The sequence below is a fragment of the Taudactylus pleione genome, unplaced genomic scaffold (assembly GCF_031769625.1).
Source record: "Taudactylus pleione unplaced genomic scaffold, aTauple2 ptg000095l, whole genome shotgun sequence".
Taxonomy (NCBI): domain Eukaryota; kingdom Metazoa; phylum Chordata; class Amphibia; order Anura; family Myobatrachidae; genus Taudactylus; species Taudactylus pleione.
Window position 1 is genome coordinate 15053949 of NW_028284497.1, and position 6613 is coordinate 15060561.

The following is a 6613-nucleotide window of genomic DNA, read 5'->3' on the forward strand; positions in this document are numbered from 1 at the left end:
TCTTTCCACGGGTAGTTGGTTGTCAGGGGCAAGGTCCGAACTATGGGAAACGATGGAGGCGCCTGCCGCCGGGCTCCAGCATTGAAGGGTCACCTCCTTTAATGTCCACAATATATTCGCCCCACTTAGGGCTGTAACTATGTACCTGGAGTGTACCGTCACGGCCGCCCACTACATGGCACCTCTTCCCGGCACCTGAGAAGCCACCATACACTAGTGGAGAGCTCCGTGTCAGACCATCAGCTGCCGCCTGCGTCTAGCAATAGCCTGTCACAGCCTCTTATGTCAGTGTTACCCGTCTGGTGCCCCCCTCACGCATAAATCTCCGTCTCGCTCCTCCCTGGCTTCATCCTTAGCCTTGCTAGGACATGTGCAGCAGTCCTGGCGCATTCCCTCACCAACTAGTCCCCGCCCCACTCCTCCCTGGCGACAGCCCTAGCCGTGGACCTGTCCAGCAGTCCCGGCGCCCCCCATACCCACAACTCTCCGTCCCACTCCTCCCTGTCGGTAGACCTAGATGCGGACCCGTGCAGCAGGGTCCTGAGTGGCTGGCCTGAGGATAATCGCGGCTGCAGATCTTCCACGAGCTGGATGTCAACAAGGATGCATCAATTGGAGCTGCGGGTAAGAGGCATGGGACGGCGGGGGCCTGGGGCACCAGCAACTGAGTCTGGGGGGGCACATTTTTGGTGGAGCAACTTCCCGGCATGTGATGCAGTCGGCAGTAGACTGGGCATTTTGTGATTTGTAGTCCCACCTCAGTGACAATCTTACAGTATCTTCACTTAAACTCAGTCCTCAAAGCCACCACATCAGGTGGCTTTCCGTGTGACACATAACGCATGAGCGCAGAGTCACTAGGTGCATGACTGATCCTTTGTGTGTACTCAGCATCCCTCAGTTTTTCAACAATGTATTCCTTGTCTGATGTGTGCATCTGTAGCTAATCAGCTGCTGCAGAACTACAACTAAAAGCCCCCATACACCTGCCAGTGGATTGCGTGATCCTATGATCGGATCAAAAAAGCCGACCAGTGGCCATTGATGTTCCGCGATCCGTCGCAGGATCGGTGAAATCCACCATGTTAAATTTCACAGATTTGCCAATCTTGATCATATTTTGATCACAGTGAACTTGATCACAATTCAATCACCACATGTGCAGAACCGGCTGTTATGCACCTGCAGACCACCAATAATCGCTCAACTGCGTGAAAATTGGCATAGCGTTCAACTCTGAATCAGGCTCAGTATCAACCTATTCTTGTCCAAGAACTCATAATCCAATCCCCCCAGGAGCATCCATTAACCCATCTCTCCCGATTCATTATCAATCCACCCTCCCAGCATCCATTAGCACATTAATTCACCCTATCAGCTCCCATATAGCTCTCCTCCCACAGCAGCCATTATTACACTCATCTAGCACCTATTAACTCTGCCACACGCACGCACGCACGCACACACAGGATCGGTATGAAATACCGCCGGACGCTGGAAGACCGTCAGTGAAGATCCCGACAGGTAAGTATCTTTACTATTTACTAACCTAACCTCCCCCCCAACCCTCCCTTAGTGGTGCCTAACCCTAACCTCCCCCCAAGTGCCAAACCCTAACCCCGCCTGTCAGTGCCTAAACCTAAACCCCCCTTCCCTGCAGCCTAAACCTAAGTCTCCCGGGGGGTGCCTAACCCTAACCTCCCCCCCGGGGATGCCTAACCCCCTCCACCTAGCCTAACCCTAACCTCCCGGGGGGTGGCTAACCCTAAGTCCCCCCTGGGAGCCCCTAACCTAACCCCCCCCTCCCCCCCCCGCGCAGCTGTCGGCGCCGGCTTACCTTCGATTGGGATGCCGGGCGTCGGACTCCTGGCGTAGGTAAAATGACAGGCGTCGGGATTTCAACACGTGTCATTCGACCATTGCCGGGATTAGACAGTCGGGATGCCGACGGTCTGCATTTAGACCGACGGCATCCCGAATGCATAGAAAACATACTCACACATACACCAATCATTAATTGATTCTCCTCATCCATTAAAGAAACAGCTTACCAGGGTCCATCCAGCAGCAGCTCTTCGTCTGGGGGCGGAGCTTGTAACTGACAGGCTCAGGAGGACCCGAGTGAAGAAGAGGACTGGAGTAGAGGGAGCAGTGTGCAGGCCACCACACTGCCTGCACACTGCACGGCTCTAAAGGCCGGTACACACTTGTCGATGCCGGCAGAGATGGCACAACGGCCATGCTGCATTCGACAGCATGGCCCTTGCTAACGATGTCGCCCATCAGACCTGCATGCAGGGCCAACAGGCGATTTTGCTGATGATGCATGGGAGCGCAGTTTTCAGTGATATTGAGGGTACTCACTAAACAGTGTGCCCGATATGTCGTCCGAGCCAGTCGGATCGGAAGACATATCATCTAGTGTGTATCGAACATAAGCCATACTTTCCTGCACACTGCTCCTGATGGTATAGTTGAAGGAAGCAGTATTAATCATCAACTACCAGTACACACAGAAATGAGATATTAATTTTATTATTTGCAATAGAGGGGATCGTATAGCCCCCTCTGAGCAGCACAGACAGTGTAATGATTAATATTACACAGCACTGAGGTCATGGGTTCGATTCCCACCATAGCCTTACCTGTATTGGCAGGTTAATTGGCCCCCAATAAAAAATGAACCCTAGTGTGTATGTGTGTGCATGTGGTAGGGAACATAGGAGCTCATTCAGACCCTCTCGCTAAGATGTGAACGCTCGTAGCTGGCCGATATTTGCAATATGCGCATGCATCGCAATACGCGTACGTGAACCACTGTGAAAGATCAGGAAGCGTTCGCTCACCCAGCATAGACAGCCCATCTGAATGAGTGACAGGAGAGGCCGTTTGTAGGGGGGTAACAAGGGCAGGCCAGTAGAAACAGGGGGAGTGGAGGTGTGAATGCAGGCGTGTCTGAGTTCCTCAATGCCGTTACTCATGCTTAGTGAAGCCACTGAGCATCCTTTACCAAGATGGCATGGGGTATGCTTCTGCGCATGTGCAGCGCCAACTTCTTGTGGTGTATATCGTTGACATTGCTGTATATGTATTCTGGTGGATGGTTGCAACGGATCTTATTTTATCCTTTTGTCAATGTTTTGATTTGACTATCAATTCCTGGCCACCACACGTAGCTTCCAGCAAGACTCTTCATTTTCACCGTGCCCAGGTGACCCTCATGTAAATTTTCCCAAACTCTGTTTCACAGTTTAGGTGGTATTACCACTCTCGACCCACACAATAGAGTTCCTTGATAGACAGAAAGTTGATCTCTTCTGGCCGAAAATCGGTAATATTGAGCATTTGCATGTTTATGCCAACCTTTTAGATTGGCATAAACATGCAAATGGGTTTATGCCATCCCTTTAGATCCATTACTTTAGATAGAACCGGGTCTTTCCGTGTTTCCCGATTGATCATGTCATTGGTAATAGGTAGCTGTTATATTAATATATTGTGATACACTTCCAGTTGGTCTCTACCATTATCCTCCTCACTTTAGAGGACAAGGGGGAATGCGATAGACCATCAGCGTTGCCATGCAGTTTTGTTCCTTAAACTCAATGTCATATGTGTGTGCACCCAGGAATAATGATCAACGTTGAAGACGAGAAGCAGTCATGGCTGGGATTCCCTTTTGGGGGTAAAAAAAAATGGATACCAATGGCTGATGATCAGTTATTAATGTAAGCCTTTGTCCATACAAATATTGATGACATTTCTTTACTCCCCATACTAAACTTAAGGCCTCTCAATCAATTTGAGCACAATTCTTCTCTGCTACTGTCAAGGTGCGTGAAGCAAATGCTATTGGTTTCTCAAAAAATAAAAAGGTAAACCTTGCGCAAAACACTCTACAGGGAATTACTCTCCAATATCGCCGTCTATTCAATTGACCCAAGGTCACCACCAATCCAATGTTCAAGGATAAGTTCCTTCAAAATAAATTAGTGTAAATAACGAATTGACTCCAATGTCACCATCAAAAGTTCATAGATCCGGTTAAACTGGTGCCTTCACAATAGATGGTATAGGTATATGTCTTCTTCCTAAGGTACACTGGTCTGCCCAAAACCACAAATGCCACTTTATAGCCTCTTCACACACACTGAGATGCCTCTTGTTCCTCAAACAATAGAATAGGGGACACAAGAGAATCACAATAGTGTGATAAAGTTTTTATTCCAGTGACAATTTTAAATATAAAAACAATTGTGAGGCTGCGTACCAGACATCTTGGTGTATAATAACACCATCGAGCATGTATTTGTAGAACTAACAGGGTACCTCCTGGGATCAGGATTCCACCCACTGTGCCTTGGTCTGGATCTGCTCCCCCTCAAACATCCACCAACGCGTTTCAGCTTAAAGAAAGCCTTTGTCAAGGTGTAATTAATCATTGCTCCGGTGTGGTGACTGCCCCCGCAAGCGGCTTCACTACGTTTTGGAGCAGTGAATCCTTTTGCTGCTCCTGTCGGAGCAGTGACGGGAGTGCACATGTGTGACCTACAGGTCACGCATGCGCACAAGAACCCCGATGTTCGACGGAAGGAGCTGGACAGGGGTGGAGGGATCCAAAAGGATCCATCTTCGCAACCCGGACCTTCTTCCCATAGGGAAAGTGCATTTTCACCTGCTTTTGTGAAAATTAAGTGATGATGAATAGGCCCCTTGATATCTGTGAGGCTTAAGCTTCACAATACACATTTCTGCTGGTGCCTATTACAAACTTCTCCATTTCTACAACAAAAAGGACACATACTGTATGTCAGTTTTATTTTTTTTATATCCCTGGCTCCAGGACATGGAGCCTAGCTCCGACTCCCGACATGACCTGCGAAGGCCTGACCCCCTTCTGATTGGCCTGCTGCCACTGATGTCTCATATGAAACATGATTTGATTCCCATCCCTAATGTGATATTACAAAAGACTGTTTGCACTGTTGTTTTGCATCTTAATAAATGACCCTTCATGTCTGCATAACTAATTTCTTTGCACTTGGATCAGGCATAATGTGCACCAACATCATAAATGATGTAGCTAGGATTCTATAGGGGAGATGTAGGAAGCACCCACTTCTTCATCAAAGTCTTCTATCTATCATCCTAACACTCTGTCCCATGCTCACAATCTACCCCATCTGTGTCACCCCTGTCTGCCTGCCCCTACCCTTTTTAATGTACGATCTCATGTTCAGAGCCCTCTTCCCTCTTGTGCTATTCCTTCCCTTACTTTTACTAACTTACAGAATCTAGCCTTTGACTTCTGCCACCATACTAATTATTTGAGTGTTATGACCGCTGTTGCAGCAATGTTTATATACCATGTACTTGTCCTGTGTTGACTCGTACTGTAAAGCTGGGTAATCACTGAAACGAATTGGAACATCCGGACATTGAAACAAATGTCCTTGAACAGGGATTGCCCGTACACACTTGGACGAGTTAATAAATGATGGAACAATCACTGTTCCATTCTCCATTAACATACCACAGGTTCGCTAGCGATATTGCTAGGTTTGCTGTGCAGCTCATCAAACCTAGTGATCGTTGCAATTGCCCATACAGACTTAGCGATGTAGGCAATTTGTCGTTACAAAACGGCAAATCGGCCTGACATCACTCCAATGTGTACTCAGCTTTAGTCACTGTTCTCTTCTTCTGCTCAATTGTTTGTGTACTTTGTTAGGTGCTGCAGAACCCTTGTAGCGCCATGTAAATAAATGATAATAATAATAAGCAGGGGCGTATTAAGGAAGGAGGGGGCCCGTATGCAGTGTCTGTCCGGGCCCCCTCCTCTCTAGCTGGTAATAACAAGCCATCAATTGAGATAAAGTGAAGAGGTTGTTTTTAGTAACCAGTCAGCTTATAGCTATCATTTATCTAGCACAGTCTATAAAACGCCAAAAGCTGATTTGTTGCTAAGGACAACTTCTCCCCTTTGATTCCTCTCTAAGGTTTGCTATATCTCCCCCTATGGGGCCCATTCTATATTTGCGGCAATATCCCCCAAAACACCAGTTTTTGAGGGTTAACCGCAAATATTAAGTTTCCCCCGGATGTATGAAGGAGGGACCGTAGCAGGTACCGGCGATACCTGCTGTGATCTATCCATTCCCGCAGGCAGTCGCATCCCCCATAGGTTTCTATGCGGGATGTGATGCTGCCAGATTTACCAACATCTGGAATGCATCGATGATATTGGCCCCCACAGCCAACACTATGTAAAGATGGCGTTAGCCGCTGTAGCCTATGGGCTATACTGCGCATAATTGGACGGCGGAGGGATCCTCCAGAACTCACCCCAGCAATGTCTGCTATGCATGTGCAGTCACCGGCAGCTCTCCGGGCACATCACAGGGATGGGTTCTTTTTCGGGGCCCGTGTCCCTGCGTGTGCCGGATGAAACATCCAGGCGCTATGATCGCATATTGCAATGCGGTCATGGGCGGTAATGTCAGGCCCAGATCGCATTGCAATTACGATCATTAATAAATAGGAGCCTATATGTCTTTACCTATGAATTTACATCTTGCCATTCTTCTGAAGGTGCAGTAACTTCCTGTATAAT